Source organism: Amyelois transitella, chromosome 25, assembly GCF_032362555.1.
Source record: "Amyelois transitella isolate CPQ chromosome 25, ilAmyTran1.1, whole genome shotgun sequence".
NCBI classification, from domain to species: domain Eukaryota; kingdom Metazoa; phylum Arthropoda; class Insecta; order Lepidoptera; family Pyralidae; genus Amyelois; species Amyelois transitella.
Genome location: NC_083528.1, coordinates 964,248 through 982,494, shown reverse-complemented (window position 1 = coordinate 982,494; position 18,247 = coordinate 964,248). Strand labels below are relative to the sequence as shown.

The following is an 18,247-nucleotide window of genomic DNA, read 5'->3' as shown; positions in this document are numbered from 1 at the left end:
TGCATGGCAGCTACCTTAATTATTCCGTTTATGGATATGATGTCTTAATAAAAGTTATTCCAAATTTTATTTATTTACTCTTGGCATAGTTATTTTTAAATAATTTTGAATTTTTTAAATGGACTTTCCCATCGTACTTTGAAAGAATATAAAACGTATAGGGTGTCAAAATTAAAACTAAAAATTTACGTAACGTATTTAATTACGTGTATTCTATCATGTTATTAAATAATTAATATTGTTTTAAGACCTCGTCATCATCCCTAGTGGTTTAAATCTCACCCCGGCCAAAAACTCTTTCTTAAGTTCATGTACATTAGTTTTAGACGACTGACGCTATTATTGTGAGGGCGTGAGGAAACCTGCACAATCAGTGTATGCAAGTTTCCTGAGGAATCCAAAATCGGACATTTGCATTTATATTGGCAACTTAACTACTTGTGCCGTGTGGTTCCCGGCACCAATACAAAAAATAATAGGACCACTCCATCTCTTTCCCATGGATGTCATAAAAGGCGATTGAAGGATAGGCTTACAAACTTGGGATTCTTTTTTTAGGCGATGGGCTAGCAACCTGTCACTATTTGAATCTCAATCCTATCATTAAGCCAAATAGCTGAACGTGGCCATTCAGTCTTTCCAAGACTATTGGCTCTGTCTACTCCGCAAGGGATATAGACGTGACCATATGTATGTATGTATGTATTGGCAACTGAAATGAAGCAGTGACCTAAATGGACATCTAACAAACTATATTTTACCTCCAATTAAAAACAATATACGCAAATACTGCACGTCATTAGACCGATAAGACATAAATAATTCACTAAGTTTACTTTTTCGGACCATTGACATAACATTTATGTTTAATTTATTTTTTAAATGTCCCATTATTTTATAATTATGTTTAATTTATTATTGAAATGTCACATTAGTTTCCCAATGATTTATGAATATTTTATAAGTAATATCTATGTTTTTCTATTTTCATAATTAATTAAATGCTTATTTACGAAAGATAAACTAATTTGGTATTACACAAGACTTTATAGGTGAAAAGTGATAAAGATAAATTACAAATGACTACTAAAGATTTTAGGAATATGTTCCAAGACGCCTCAATAATAAAAGTAATATTGATCAATCTGAAATCAAGTCTAAACAAGAATTAAACAGACGGGTTGTAAGTTTAAAAAAAATGTATTACACAAAAACCTACCAACGTTATAACGTCACGTTACGAAATCTACACAGTGGTTTTTTCATACATTAAAAATTTACAAAAATTATTGAAAAATAACCCCTATTGAAATATTAAATCACTTTCAGATTTGATTATGGACTTTCTTTCATATTTTGGTTGACTGGAAGATATCCCGATTGGACCATTGTAAGTACATATTATTTTTATCAAATGACTGTTTTGTTATATTTATTTTACACTGTGTTATATTTATTTTATTGTACAATAAAGAGATTACAAACAAACAAACATATTCAGAATAAAATAAAAAATACATCTACAAAAAGTACACTTAGCGAATTTTGACCTACAACACTAATGTTATGACTCACAGCAGAACCCCCCAAGACCCGTATAAAAACGTAGTAACTACCTGTTTCGATCATTCACAAGCAAGATTTCTCAGCAGCAAGATGGCGTTCAAACTGTTTTTAACGCTTGCCATCCTAACCTTAGTTCGAGCTGATTTAGACGACACATGCACGTGCAACAAAGAACAAATAGAGTCGGAAAGAGAGGCAGTTTGGGAATTAACAGATAGAGTTAAAGGAGCCAATTCTCTACCAGTCCTACCGGCCGTTATAGGCCCTTTAGTGCCTTGCGGGAACTGCTTGAATTACGACAGGAAGAAGCGAATGGTTTTGCCAGAAAATAAGGACCAGGAGGCGAAGATTGTAAGGGTCGGAGTAAAGGATAGAAGGTGCCCGAAGAATTACGTCAGGATCGCGTACATGTGCATCCCAGTGGATTATTGGGATGAGTAAACCCTTATAATTTATAGTGCTATAGACCAGTGAAGTTTTTATGTAAACCAAAGTGTAAAGTGACTGATTGTAATCATAGTATAGTAATTTAAAAAACGGAAACCCAAGACGTCTCTAATTCGATTCGAAAAGTTCACATTTCAAACCAAAAATTACATCCAAATCGAACAAGTTATATCACATCGATTTTAAATCGTATGAAATTGTGTCTCATAAAAACGTACCTCATAGTATTCTTGGGTTCACATATGACACATGTAACCTCACGCGACTTTTCCCAATCCGCAAATTATGCAGGCTTTGACGTCGCAATCCTTGATAGGCTTTTACAATCTGCGCAAGGAATGAAGCTGGCACTCACTATGTGTTCTTCACTGTTAGGAAAACGCAAGGCAATTATAAAAGCAGAAGTTAATCAAAGGGTTTTCGTCAAGACCATAGTTTATAGTCTATAAACACTGCCAAGATATATTTGACTTGATATATTCCTTAACCAAAAGACAATCAACCCCAGTTGGAACGTATATTAAATAAGAAAAATCTACATACAGCATGTGCATTTAAAACATTACCATCATTCTGTCGCAGTTGGTTAAAAAGTTCCTCATTGACCAATAAAAAGCCAGTGAAGTATATGCAAATAAAAATTTACGTTGTGTAGGGCTCCCCTGCACATTCAGACAACTGGATTAACTCAAGATCCAAAAGGGGTTAAGTTCCCCTGCAAGTTTGTGGAGGTCTGACAGGAATCGCTCAATAATATCTAGGGATTTTAGGATGTAACTCGGTCAATTGCCAAGTCTCTCTCATCTTATATCTTTTATATATATATTATATAGCTGGAGTGACTGGGTGTTATTATAATGTTAGTTCCAATAAAAGATACTCAATAATTTATTGTAATGATAAGAACTAGTAAGATAAGCTTTAATAAATATTATTTTGTCGTAATTTTGAACTTTTATTTTTTAATTCAAATGTAATAAGTATACTTATGAACAAGTATTTTTTATTAAGATATAGAAATATATCTGATATTTATATTTAATTAAATATATGTATATTGATATTATGGTTTGTTCCCATTCAGTCACACCTCGATCTGTAACACTGTTACTCAATGGGAAAAAAATTCCCGTTGTGTAGCAGTGGTACACATTGCAACTATCGTTTTCCAAATGAGTGACACTGTTACACAATGGCACTTTGTATTCCCGATCTTTAAATCTGGTTAACAATATTTTTTATAAAAGCATTTCTAATGTTTGTTTAATTAGTTTTAAACTGAAAAAGAATAAGACATGTAACGAATTAATGTAGAAAATACATATATTGTAGTCTTCGATCTTATCTCTTTTCGGCCATCCAGTTCCACGAAATCTATTGTTTCAATTGTGCTTTGAAATACGCCGCAAGTGAGCTGGCGCAGGGTTCAAGTAATTCAGGTAAGTAAATGACGTCACTTAATAAACAATGAAAAACATTAGCGACTACAATATATGTATTTTCTACACTAATTCGTTACATGACTTATTCTTTTTCAATTGAGAACTAATTAAACAAACATTAGAAATGCTTTTATTAAAAATATTCTTAACCAGTGTTAGTGATCGGGAATACAAAGTGCCATTGTGTAACAGTGTTACTCATTGGGAAAACGATAGTTGCAATGTGTACCACTGCTACACAACGGGAATTTTTTTCCCATTGAGTAACAGTGTTACAGATCGAGGTGTGACTGAATGGGAACAAACCGATATTATTTAATTGAAAAAATATTTGTGTTTAATTAATGATTGGCTTTAAAGATACCAGATAAATAAGCTCTGAAGATAATAGCACGTAGTTAGATTATTTTCTAAATAATTTCAACTAACTTATGCCGTTCCCGGCACTTTGGATAGGTGGAACCACTCCATATCTTTTAATTGATGTCGTAAAAGGTGACAAGGAAAGGCTTGGGATTCCTCTTGTAAGTGATCGGCTAGCAACCTGTCAATATTTGAATCTCAATACCATCATTAAGCCATACATCCAAACGTGGCTTTTCAGTCTTTTCAAGACTGTTGTCTCTACCTCGTAAGGGATTTAGACGTGACTATATGTATGTATGTTCTGTTTGGCACAGTAGTAGTGTTCCTACCTTTGAACCACAAGTCCCGGGTTCGATCCATGGTCAGTTCATGATGCAAAATGAACGATGTTTATCAAATTATGTTTTTATAATAAAAGTCACAAAGAGCTTTCTTATAACAAGAAAAAAGTTACCGCTTAATACGACTGTCATAAGACCTAATTAAATAATTAAGCAGGTACTTAATAATATTTGTTTACGCGTACTTACGAGGTGTGATAGTAATTTATTTTTAATTACAGGTTATTTGTAGGTTAAAGATGCTTATTCTTTACATCGGAGGCGGCATAATAAAGTAATTAATAATTTAATCAATAAAATTGTCCAATGGCATTGTGCCGTGTGGTTCCCGGCACCAGTACAAAAAAGAATAGGACCACTCCATCTCTTACCCATGGTGACAAAGGCGACTAAGAGATAGCCAACAGTCTTGAAAAGACTGATAGGCCACGCTCAGCTATTTGGCTTAATGATAGAATTGAGATTCAAATAGTGACAGGTTGCTAGCCTATCGCCTAAAAAAGAATCCCAAGTCGCCTTTTACGACATCCATGGGAAAGAGATGGAGTGGTCCTATTCTTTTTTGGTATTGGTGCCGGGAACCACACGGCAAGGGATACAGACGTAATTATATGAATGTATCGTTCATATGCTGAATTGCTGTCGGGTTTGTAAGAATAAATTGTTAGATAAATAACATGAATGTTTTAAAGTGATTTAAAATTTAAATTATTACGTTTCGGAAAACCTGCTAAGTTATTTTTGATAAATTACTCACACATAAGATACGACCAACTCATTTCAATATTACGTATTGTCAAATGACGTAGGAGTTTATTTTACACTAGCAGTGCCCGCGACTTCGTCCGCGTGGAAAAGTTATTTTGGGCATCATTGAAGCCCTCTAGGATGAATAATTTTGCCCTTCATTTTTCACATCTTCTATATTTTCTTCTCTCCTAATAGTTGCAGCGTGATGACCAATAGCCTAAAGCCTTCCTCGATAAATGGTCTATTAAACGCAAAAAGAATTTTGCAATTCGAACCAGTAGTTCCTAAGATTAGCGCGTTTAAACAAACAAACTAAGAAACTCTTCAGCTTTATAATATTAGTATAGATGGGATTACTATTAATTAATTTAGCTTTTTGATTTTCGAAATAGCAGATACATACTTCTTCTTCTTAAATGTATGAGCTAACTCTTGTCAGTGGATTTAAGTGGAGCATCCTCCATTTATGTATGTTCTCAGTTAGTTTTTTTATTTGTTGAAAAGTACATACATAAAATCAAGCCTCTTTCCCTGAGGGGTAGGCAGAGACATAAATAGTACATAGAACGCATACTTCCCAGTGAACCCGAAATGAAAGTGGCTGGTCATTTTGGCAAAAAAAAGTTAAGTTTTTGAACATCGACAACATAAGATCATCACTAAATGATCCTAAGTCGACACCAAGAAGAAAAAGGTATTGAATTCAATGCAAGGGATATAGACGTGACTATCTATCTATACATATAATAAATCTGTAGAAGGGTCAATTCTGTACATTGAAAATATTGAAAAAATAAATAGCAGGGGGTGTTACTGGATCGATACCAAACCCAAGCATGTGATTAAAAAAATTTTTGTCCGTCTGTCTGTATGTTCAGACATCACGTGAAAACTAACGGTTCGATTTCGATGAAACTTGGTATAATTACACCTTATTATCCTGGGCATAAAATAGGATACTTTTTATCCTGGAAAAATACAAATAATAAAAATCATCCACGCGAAGACCGACATCCGCGCGGACGAAGTCGCGGGCGGAAGCTAGTATGTAATGTTATGTTACAAAAATTATTACTTTATATTACTACTGACTCAGGCGCAAGTGGATCGTTTGAAATGATACAATTATCTCACACGAAGTCTCGTGGTGACGCCATAACATGACTCAATAACACATGGGACAATCAGTCCTCAAAATTATGACTACCATTCGGAAGCGGGAAGGCCAAGTAACACTATCCTTTCTTTATGTGAACTTGTTAACAGGTTGGTGGCGAAATCTGGAGGTGGTCATAGGGTTCTTTCATTCCGGTTACAGGGAGAGATATTTTTTGGGAGGGCCCAATATATGTTCGATTATAATATGTATGTTAAGAAAAACATAAGAATCTTTAAAAAATAGTAGGTGAATGTACTAGTAAATCACTGCGGAACAATTATAAGTTGTTAGTCCCAGCGCATCGGCTGGCTAAGGTAGGGAAATCATTTCTGATTAATTGTATAAGATTTTATAATAAATTATGAAAGTGTTCTTGAAATGCCTGATAGAAAATTCAAAAAGTATATTAATGATGAGCTTCGTATGAAAACCTATTACAGCACGGAGTATTATATTAATGATAAACATGTGTGACCCGAGCTTGACAGAATGGCCTCTTAAATGCTTGTGCATTTTTGACTTTGTTCGAGTACTGATACAATTTGTACAGTATGTATTTGTACATATCTTTACATTTATTAATATCATTTATTTTGTACTTTTTCACTTTTTCTTTATGTAGGCAATGTGCATTAATCTACGATTTAAATTTAAGAGATCTATATTTGTAAATTGACTTCCTTCTTCTATACATGCGCTTTGGGAGCGGTAGTAGATATAATTAGACTTTAAATAATATGTTGACGTCGATAAGTGATACTTGGTACCCAATTTTGAAAATCATTCTTTTCTATAAAAAAGACATAGGTGTCTTTTTTCTAGAAAAGAATAATTTTCAAAATCCCTCCTAAGCCTAGAAGTTATTCCTGGTTGTCTTCAGTCAGTCAGTCAGTTATGAGTTTAAATTATGATGATATTCGAAAAACCTAATAAAAAAAAAAAATCATGAAAAGCCGCGAATTCAGATACTTTTTTTTTGTTCTAGCACATTTCGTGGGTTTTTATTGTCATTGTTCTGAGGTTGTCAACTTTAAGGAAAAATCTTTTACAGTTTTTGTTCACCAGTCTTTGGGCAGGACTTTCCCAAACTGATTGGAGCATGACTTTTTAGTCTTCAAACTTCAAATTTTTATTTGCATAATATGAGTACAACAAGGTCTTAAATTTATAAGTTTACCGCAACACTAAATAAACTTCACACAAGACAATAGGAATGATTACCAAATGTTCTTATATTTTTACATATAATCACGTCTATATCCCTTGCGGGGTGGACAGAGCTAACTGTCTTGATAAGACTGATAGGCCACGTTCAGTTGTTTGGCTTTATGATATAAGTGAGATGCAAATAGAGACAGGTTGCTAGTCAATTGCCTAAAAGAAGAATCCCAAGTTTATAAGCCTATCCCTTAGTCGCTTTTTACGACATCAATTATATACTAGAGGCCGCCCGCGACTTCGTCTGCATGGATTCAATCTCGCAGGAACTCCGGGATAAAAATATATGTATATGTTATTCTGGGTCTTCAGCTGCCTACATACCAAATTTCATCGTAATGGGTTCAGTAGTTTACTGACATCCTGACATACTCGCAAATTTTCGCATTAAAATATTAGAAGGATATTTTTTTTTATAAAATTCATTTAACCCAGTAGGAAATAAGATGGGTTTTACAACAGCGTCAGGAGGAAGGAAGCCTCTTTTATTTTAATGTCATGTTTTTTATTAGGGAAGTCGGAGTTTGGAATGTATAACGTGTGGTTGTGTAATTGTTAAGCAATGTTATTTATGGTCAGGTTTAAGATGGGTGACCAAAATATAAACTACGATAATGAATTATTATGCAATCAAGATATTAACTAACTAGTTTTTTCGCGCGAATTTAGCGCCACTTACAAAAGAATAAAGGTTTTTCGCAATTACCACGGAATCTTTAGTTTTTACCGGCATAGGTAAACTGGCATATACATATAATAAGAGTCGGAACTCTTTTTATATATGCCATTTTGACGTAGCATTTCAATCTTTTTAACACTGTTGTCAAGAATTGTAGTTTGATTTGAACCCTAATTAAAAATTCAGTAATTTCTACTTAAAATTATTTAATTATTATTATTTTAAGTACCTATAAGTTCTATTTAAAACTGTCAATCCATAAAAAAAAATATTTTACTATTTAAATTTTGTGTAAGTCAATTAATCAGCACAATGTATTCTCTCGTACACATTTCTATTCTAATAAGTTTGGATAATTGTGAAGTTGACGTTGTCGAAGAATTTTGTTACCGCTTCTTCTGCACTGACGCTTTGGAAGCGGCAGTAAACTTAGTTTTAGTAATAGTTTATTTATCGTCAACCAATGTTGTGAAAAAATAAAATAAAAGGTAATGTTGAAATGAATTAAATGTCATAATAATAAATAAAAGTTTTGTTTTTTGTGTTAAATCTTTCTGTCACGCAAAATAAAATAAAAATGTGTTTGTAAAAAATACATAAAAACGCGTGTCCTTCGCAGGGTCACTAAGAATAGAAGTAAAATATTCTAAGGTCACACTGCCAATTATCGTAAATCTTAATCATAATTGTGATGCAAGATCGGACCTTGATCTCGTCGCGTCTCGAAAACCGGTTGTGTGAGTAGACCTTTATGACGGAACGCCGCGCGTGCGCAACACGCGGGATTCCCTAGGTAAATACGCGAATAGTTGTGCAGAAAAGTGTTATGATATACCTAGATTTTTTTTTTCTTTTTCATTTCTCTTTTTTCACATTGATAAAATTATAAATCTATGGCGCCGAACCAAAAAGGTTGGCAGCATGGCCGTCGCTAACACAAACGATAAATGGGGTGTTTATTTCTTTTGAGTTATACTAGAAATTTTATAGGAAATACCCGAAACCGACGAGCTTGCATGAAAACAGTTATGAATGTGGATGAAGCGGAAGATATACATATAAGTATGCAGAGATCGTGGCAAGTGAAAATATGTAGTCCCTGCCTACCCCTCGGGAAAGAGGTGGGATTATATGTATCTATTGTAAGTACTTTTACTAGAAATGAATTAACCCCTATAAGGGAGCAATTATCACCCACACAAAGGTTCTCTGCTAAACCCAACGGTAGACTGTTAGATGATGCTACTAGCATTAAGTCCGCCTATTGTACTTTACAAATTGTAATTGTTACAATAAAGAATAAATAAATAAATAAATTATGAAAAAAAAAATTAAAAACAAAATTTTCGTAAGACTTTTGTCCTCGACTGTACAGTTCGTTTAACTCTTTTGTATTACATGCATTTCAATATAATGAGAGTCTTTCCCACTGATGCAAAACCAGTTTAAATGTAATCACTAGAGACACCACATCTACATTAACATATGTATTTCTTTTATTATAGTTCATTCACTGTTTATAAAAAACAGATTCAATATTTGGTTAATTGGTGTTCCGTGGTATCCCAACTAAAAGGATTATAAAGTTTATTTGTTTGTTTATTGTCTCTTAAAGCATTATCAACTGAACGAATCTTCTTGAAATTTTGCGATACTGTATTTGGAATCTTGCTGGTGAAAAACCTATGCCATGCTAATATACAAAGTCATGGTCACGAACTGTCTAGACAGTAATTGCTGTCATCACGACACTGCACCTGCATTCCAATGCAATATCAACTAAAACAGAGCATCGAACGATAAAACGTGCAAGCCCGACTCTTTTGTTCTGTGTTTTATCACATACATACATACATACATATGTGGCGACATCACTAATGTCACACACCAACTGTCAATGAGCGCGAAGATACGATGACAATCTCAGCCAACAGCAGCGATAAGTCTAAATCGCGCAAGAAAAGATTTCATGGATTGGAGCATACCTATATACAACCTAGTTACATACACACATATATATAATCACGTCTATATCCCTTGCGGGGTAGACAGAGCCAACTGTCTTGAAAAGACTGACAGGCCACGCTCGGCTGTTTGGCTTAATGATTGAATTGAGATTCAAATAGTGACAGGTTGCTAGCCCATCGCCTAAATGAAGAATCCCACATCGACATCCATGGGAACGAGATGGAGTGGTCCTATTCATATACATACATATGTACATAATCACGCTATTATCTCAAAAGCTAGGTTTTGAAACCGGGTCCTACTGTGACACAGACAAGCGTACTACCGCTGCGCCACAGAGGCCGTCACAATCACTATACAGGTATTTTGAAAATACTTTTAAAAAATAAAATACATTTTGACCAAATCGATATTTTTATTTATTTTAGGTATTTAGGATAGAAAAATTTAAACACAATCCACAAAATAAAGGCACTTTTTGTGGATTGTGTGAATTTTTTTTCTTTTATTAATACAATTAAAATTATCTTTTATTAATAAAAGTTCGACTGGTATTGTCAAAAAGTGAAAAAAATCAACATCAATTTATTTTTATTACATACATACATACATATAGTCACGTCTATATCCCTTGCGGGGTAGACAGGGACAACAGTCCTGAAGAGACTGACAGACCATGTTCAGCTGTTTGGCTTTTTGATAGAATTGAGATTCAAATAGTGCCAGGTTTCTACCCCATCAAATCAGATCAGTAATCACTTTACTAGCACCAGCACCAGCAAACAATAAATCCGTTAAATTAAAGCGTTGCGTTTGTTTTTTGTGGCTTCTAAAGCGTCCGCAGATGGATGACGCACAATTAATTCCGCCAATGTAGAGACACGTTAATAAATTAAATTTGACCGGTGATGTTTGACTAATTTTGCGTTTTTATTATAGCCATCGATATTTTCGTTTGACATTAACACTAGTCAGACATAAGGCGCGCACTCTGACCAAAAAAAAGGACGCATGGCTGGAATAGCAGGCGCCTCTATAGGTAAAATTCGACATACAAGCATCATAAGATCATTTCATTTTTTTGAGTGGTAATATTGGCTAAACTTAATCACAAAGTAGTTTGCATTTTGAAATGAATATTATAAATGCAAAATACATCTCGAAAGGTATTTCAAATAAAAAACAAAATGTTTTTTATTAAAAGGCATTTAAATACAAAATAGGTATTTTGTATTTGCATTTTAAATAGAAGTATTTCAAATAAATCGCATCTCTGGTAATTTGTACATACATACATACATAAAATCACGCCTCTTTCAAGGAGAGGTAGGCAGAGACTACCTCTTTCCACTTGCCACGATCTCTGCATACTTCCTTCGCTTCATTCACATTTATAACTCTCTTCATGCAAGCTCCGCGGTTTCGGGTACTTTTGACCTAACCCTTTGCCAGGTCGTCCTTAATTTGATCAAGGATCTAGGTCTTCCCACTCCGACCTTTCCCTCCACACTCTCCTTGTATATCTGTGTAATTTGTACCGTGTATATTTGTTTATTTTTCAATTATTTATTTTGTTTATTATGTATTTATTTATTATTTACGTATTTATTTTGCAATCTCGGCGGTCTTAACGTGCTTCCGGTAATCAGACCTCGTTCGCTTATATGATAGAATAACTAACTCACCACCTTACCCACCCTAAATCTTAGTCATAGTTGGCTTTCGGTCACCTTCATATTCCTACTAATCCTGCCATAACTTTAAAGGCTCGATGAGGCTTTTAATAAATAACATGGCTATCATATTTTCATTCCCCACTTCGTCATGAAAAATGCCAGGCCGCGTTCCCTCTCGAAATGTCAAAGGTTGACAGAACTTCACGTCAATGCGTCTAGGATGCACAGAGTAGCAAAAGATGAGAGCCCAAGCCTTATATGATTACATATTTGTATAAAATTACGGTTCTTTTTTTGGAGTGGTACCAGTGTCTACTACTTACCATTATTTTTTATTGAAATGTTCTCTATCTATGAAGACAAAGACTACATCTTTCCACTTGCCATTATCTTTGCACACTTTTGACGCTTTATCCACATTCATAACTCTATGCAAATTTGTGGGTTAAGGTACTTGACCGTACAAAATAAAGCAAATTATTTTGTGAGAGAATGTGGACAAGCTAAAGAACTTAGAGCATGAATCTCGGATTAGTTTTTGTTTCAAAAAAAAGGAAGAGATACACGATAAGCCTTAACAACGTTAGAGAAATTCCTCTCAGCTCAAAAAAGACCAGATAAGATAGTGAGATGACAATGACATCTTCAAATATATTTCTAAACCTAAACTCTATGGCAAAATGATGCTTCGGTTAAAGCTTTATGGAATTTGCGCAGCAGTGTGACACAAATGCAGGCCAAAAAATAAGGAATAACAAAGGCTAGTCTCTATAAAGTAAGCTCCTCTATGCCGGCACACTGACAGGACGCGTCAATGCTACCAATTTTATTTCACGATGCAATCAGTCACGTGTATAATAAACCTTACAAGGTCATTATATATTTGTCTGTATGTAGCATATACAATTACATATACTTTATATACATACATTCAGTCAGAAAAGTATCGAGAATGGATTATTTATTTAAGAGAGCAAATCCGACGAAAAAGGCCAGATTTGTGGAAAGAAAATTCTTGGATTTTGCACCATGATAATGCACCTTCGCACAAGGCCATCATTGTGAACGAATTTTTAACCAAACACTCAACAAATACCATCGAGCAACCACCATATTCACCAGATATGGCTCCAGCCGACTTTTTTCTTTTTCCTAAACTCAAATTACCACTTCGTGGCACCCGTTTTCAATCGGTAGAAGACATAAAAGAGAATTCGCGGCGAGAACTGACCTCAATTCCGGAAACAGCGTTTAAAAAATGTTTTGATGATTGGATTATTCGTTGGCGTAAGTGTATCGTTTCTAAAGGAGCATATTTTGAAGGTGATAAAATAAATTTGGATGAATAACAAACAGTTTGTGTATTATTGATCTTTTCCTGCTACTTTTTTGACAGAGTAGTACATATATATAATATCTATCATTAAGCCAAACAGCTGAACGTGGCCTGTCAGTCTTTTTAAGACTGTTGGCTCTGTCTACCCTACAAGGGATATAGACGTGACTATATGTATGTATGTGTATATATATAAATAGGCGTGGTTTACAATCGTCATCAAACCGTTTTTTACGAGTCTATCGTGTGGCGTAACTGTCATCAACTTATTCCACTCTCATTGGAGAATAATAAAGTTATTACGATGTTTTATCACTTAATATTATCCATGGATATCATATATATGTATATCCATGGAAATTATTGAAATTGTTGTGTCATTTTGTAATATTAAAATGATTATTTTACTATTTGTTACTTTCTGCTTTGTTCCCATAAAAAAAAATATATAGTAAGTATATGTTAGACCTCTGAAAATCAAATATATCGAAACAACACACGTACACACAAACTTATAGTCACGTCTATTTCCCTTGCGGGGTAGACAGAGCCGACAGTCTCGAAAACACTGAAAGGCCATGTACAGCTGTATGAAAATTGAGATTCAAACAGTGACAGTTTGATAGCCCTTCGTCTAAAAGTGAAATTCCAAGTTTAACAGCCTATCCCTTAGTCGCCTTTAACGACTTCCATGTAAAAGATAAGGAGTGGTTCCAATTCTAAAGTACTGGAAACCACACGGCACACTATATTCAAACAAATATTCTTTAAAATTGGTCGTTTTAGGCGTGAAAGCGTAACATACAAACAGAGTATACGAGTTCAACACTTGACTGGTTTATAGTTCATAGTAACCGATTCAACATTACAATTTGGCGCCCAACGTGGTGTTTTTAAAATAATAATTTAAAAATATATACATCATATTGTGACGTGTGGTTCCCAGCACATTAGAATGGTATCACTCCATTACTTTAATATGGATATTGTAAGAGCCGACTAAGGGAATAGGCACATTCATCTAGAGCCTCTTTTACCATGGTTCAATTCGTTCTATGGTTTATGTTCTTCTGCTAAGATAGCGGATATCAGATGGGAGCCGCTTCGTGTAAAAACTTGACTTACCTTATCCAGGATCCTGGTCAAATGTTGCCCCAGGGGTTCTCTCCAGAGAGATGAGGAGGAAGAAGTTTTGGATTGATCATTATATGTACTTTTATCATCCGTCTGGTGTTTTTAATCAGATGCAGATGATCACAGATGACAGGTTGACTAAGCAGATATACAAGGAGAGTGTGGAGGGAAAGGTCGGAGTGGGAAGACCTAGACGAACGTATCTTGATCAAATTAAGGACGTCCTGATAAAGAGGGTCAAGTCAAAAGTACCCGAAACCGCCGAGCTTGCATGAAGAGAGTTATGAATGTGGATGAAGCGAAGGAAGTATGCAGAGATTGAGGCAAGTGGAAAGAGGTAGTCTCTGCCTACCCCTCCGGGAAAGACGCGTGATTTTATGTATGTATGTATGTATGCAGATGATCCAGGAGGATCCAGGTTTTAATATTCATAAAAGCAGTGTTCGATTAAATACAATTTGTATATCCAATGCAGTTTAACACTATATATGTTTAGATAAGAAAATTGTTGACTTTATTTTCGTATCGAAAATAAAGCGTTCCAGAAAAGTCCGTAGGTATATGTGAAGTAAGCAGTATTTCATGTATTTCAAATCTAGAATACTTACTTAATATAAACATACATACAAATAATTTCGTCTTTGTCACTTACGGAGTAGACAGACCCAATTTTAAAAAGAATCAATTTTAACAGTCATAAACAAAATTTCAACATCATTCATTCAATGGTCTTCGTCTTACTGTAAAAATGTGTAGTCACAGTTACCTTATATAACATAGTTATACAGATTAACAAAAAAAAAGGTAAAATTAATGCAAAAACCAAGATATACATTCAAAAATGCCATAAAAGTTTTCCAATCATAAAATAAAAGAGTGATAAATGAACTGAGACGCTTAACGACCGGCACAGCGATCCGTCAAATTTCCCAAGCAATTTCAGCATTTTGTAGTGATAAGTTATCAAGGTTGCTCTAAAAATAGCCCCATTCTTCCGATTCCCTTCGCCACACGAGCGCGGCTTGCTGCACACGTCATCGGCTGTCCGGTCGCTCCCCCAATAAATGAAATTTAACAGAATGAGGGAAAAAAATCAATACCAACACTAGTCAGTCCGTATCGGGCCACTATCGCCCTTCTAATTTACTAGCAACGATAAAAACAATCCCGCTTATGTGTGCGTCCACCGCACACACCGCTCATATCAACTCCTACAATATTCATGCGACATTATGATCGCACCCTTACATAACATCATCAATAATTCCAAATACCCACGATTGATTCAAAAATGTACTCACGGATAAAGCAGACGTCAAATGTTTTGGAAGTTTATCATCCTAGTGCGAGGATCCGGCGAGGTCGACGAACCCGGCAGACACGCTGACAAACACACAGACCGCCATGTTGAAATTCAAACGTCAATTTTAAAATTCGAAACCGCGAACTGTCAAACTCGACCGAAACTTGCTGTCAAAACTTAATGTGCCCGTTATTTTTCGAAATTTAAAACTCGCCTTATTGTTTCTTTAAAGAATGTTCGTTTGTTGTAATTACGCCTATCTATAAACACTTTATTGTATAAAATGGTATAAAAATATTAAAATTATGAACCATGGAAAACTTGTAAATTAAAACGAAATATAAATATATATTAATAATAATAAAAACGTTCAAGCGCCTCAGAGTTCGAGCGCCTACTGACTTAAAATTTTTGGGTATAAAAACATGCTACAATAGCCTCCCGCGGGAGCGCGCAGTCTTGATACTCGCGGGGGCCGGGAAATTCACGGAGAGGGGAACTAATCACATATCGAAGCCTCACACAATAATAATCCATACATACGTTCCATTTCATATTCATATATAATATTCTGAGCTTAGTACAAACTTTATACTTTTCTATTGTCAAACTAAATATACTACCTACCAGTTGCCTTAATACATATTAATATTAAAAATACAATACCAATTAATAATAAAAATCATAATTGACGACCTTTGACGACGATTGGAGTTGAAAATTATTGTTGAAAATTTCCCTGTTTTTTGGCTAATACCTAAAATTGCAGGCTTAATTCTGGCCACTTATCATTAAAAAACGTAAAATAAAGCAAGAAACAGTGCTTTGGTTGCGGATTAAAATTTACAAACAGTATCGCAACTTAAATACATCGTTAAATACTTATTTGCCGATTTTTCAGCGACGCACCATAATTTTTTCAGTTTTACTCACAGTTTTATCCACAAAATTATAAAATAAACAGAATTATATTTGAATGTTGAAAACGGGCACTTAAATATAGATAAGGTACTTTTTTCTATTTATTAATTTAAAACATTTTCTGGACAATAAAATAATTCTAATTTCAAGCACATTATTGCACAAAATACTTAGAATAATTTTTGAGCATTTCTTACACTTTTTCCCATCGCTATCTCAACAGACATATATCCAAAACATTAAATTCTTTTATTTTTACACTTCACAATTTCAAAGTGAAAGTGCCAGTATCAAAAACGTTTAGTCCTCACACAAAATCGCGTGTGTGCGTGTGAGGGGCCGGGCGGGGGGCGGCGGGGTGGCGGGTGAAATTTTTCGTTTTTCTCCCACTTTTCCGTCCCGCTCTAGTTTTTCGTCTCCCTCTTTTTTTCTTCGCCCGTTTTCTTCTTCCTAGTGCCCCACCACATGTGTGCCGGTTATAGTATAAACGAAAAATTCAGATGTCGCTTCGTTTCCGGTGTGTTGAATACTTGTTTATACTATTCGAAACTGGAATTAAGGTATCGTTGTATGATGACTTGATTATGTTAAAACAGTGGACTTTTAGAAAGGCTTGTATTTACTTTTAAAATAAATTAAATTATACGTGATTTATTAAATGTTAAGTAATATTGACAAAACCATAAAGCTTAATTAAATGAATAACCGATTATAAACTACACTATGTAACTTAAGTACTGTTATGATGTAGTAGATGTAAAATAAAAAGTTTGTATTGTTAGATTTACTTAGGTTTAATTTGAAATATTTATAATGATACCTGATGGGTATAAGTTTATTGCATGTGTCTTTTTCAGACACATGCAATAAACTTAAAAGCTATAATTTGAGCTTTATACCTAAATTTCTTTTTGATTAAAATTTAAGCAAAATAATTTTACATATAATATGATATTAGTACTTAGATGAAGGTGTTTGCTTAAAACAAATAAGTACATTTATTTTTTGATTTGCAATCGCCATTTATTTAAAACAATATTTAAAAAAAAAACTCTATCATTCGAATTTTATCTGTGACTGTATTGTAGTTTTTAAAACATTTCATTTACAAAAAGGAATCATTTAATTTTAATCATCACTATTTCTATCGTAAAAAAACAATGAAATATTCAAACTTCTTGATCAAAACAAATAAATATATGACCTGTTTTATCTGTATATCTAAACTATACTGCGCGCCGCCGGCCGCCCGCCCTCGCTCCGACTCGGCGCCTTACGAATATACAGGCGGCTTGCTTAAGATTGTCTTGCTTTTTTTTTCATTAAAACTTATTCTTACATCCTTTATAAAGTAACCATACGGGGTAGACAGCTCCAGTTGTACTGTAAAGGTTGCGGATGGGAGTCGATTCGTGTAAAAACCTGACTCACCCAATCCAGGATCCATGGTCAAAGGCACACCCGGGCTCCTCTCCAGAGAGGTGAGGGTGTAACCGGGACTAAAGCCAGGAGGAAGATTGTGTATGATTTTATATCACGTTTCAGTTATCCAAATCAGCACATTATTTTGTATCTTTATCAACAAAAAAGCTTACGTACGCGGCTCCCATGCCCGCATAAAACGAATATCCAGTTAATTTCCATTCCCGTGAGAATAGCGAGAAATACCCTTAGATCACATAAAAAATATGAGGAAGAACGTGAAGCCATTTTTAATTTCGTATGTAAGTGAACATATACACAAGTGTATCTAAAATCTATATTAATATTTGAACGCGCTAATATCAGGAACTACACGCGGACGAAGTCGCGACACAGCTAGTAATCAATAATATGTATGTATATTTACCTCTTACGGCGCGGACAGAGCCAATAGTCTCGGCAAGACAAAACCAGTTCTAGTGATTCCTCAAACCGCCCAAGGCCACAAATCACTAAACA

General features: G+C 34.5%; 1 protein-coding gene across 1 annotated transcript in view; it reads right to left on the bottom strand.

Annotated features, from left to right (window-relative positions):
• Window positions 1-15,761, bottom strand: part of LOC106142768 (zinc finger protein 579) — a 44,050-nt gene extending 28,289 nt beyond the window's left edge. The window contains exon 1 of the mRNA XM_060951629.1: window positions 15,384-15,761. The gene's annotated coding sequence lies outside the window, so the exon portion shown is untranslated. The remainder of the gene's footprint in view (window positions 1-15,383) is intronic.
• Between the last annotated feature and the right edge of the window lie 2,486 nt (window positions 15,762-18,247).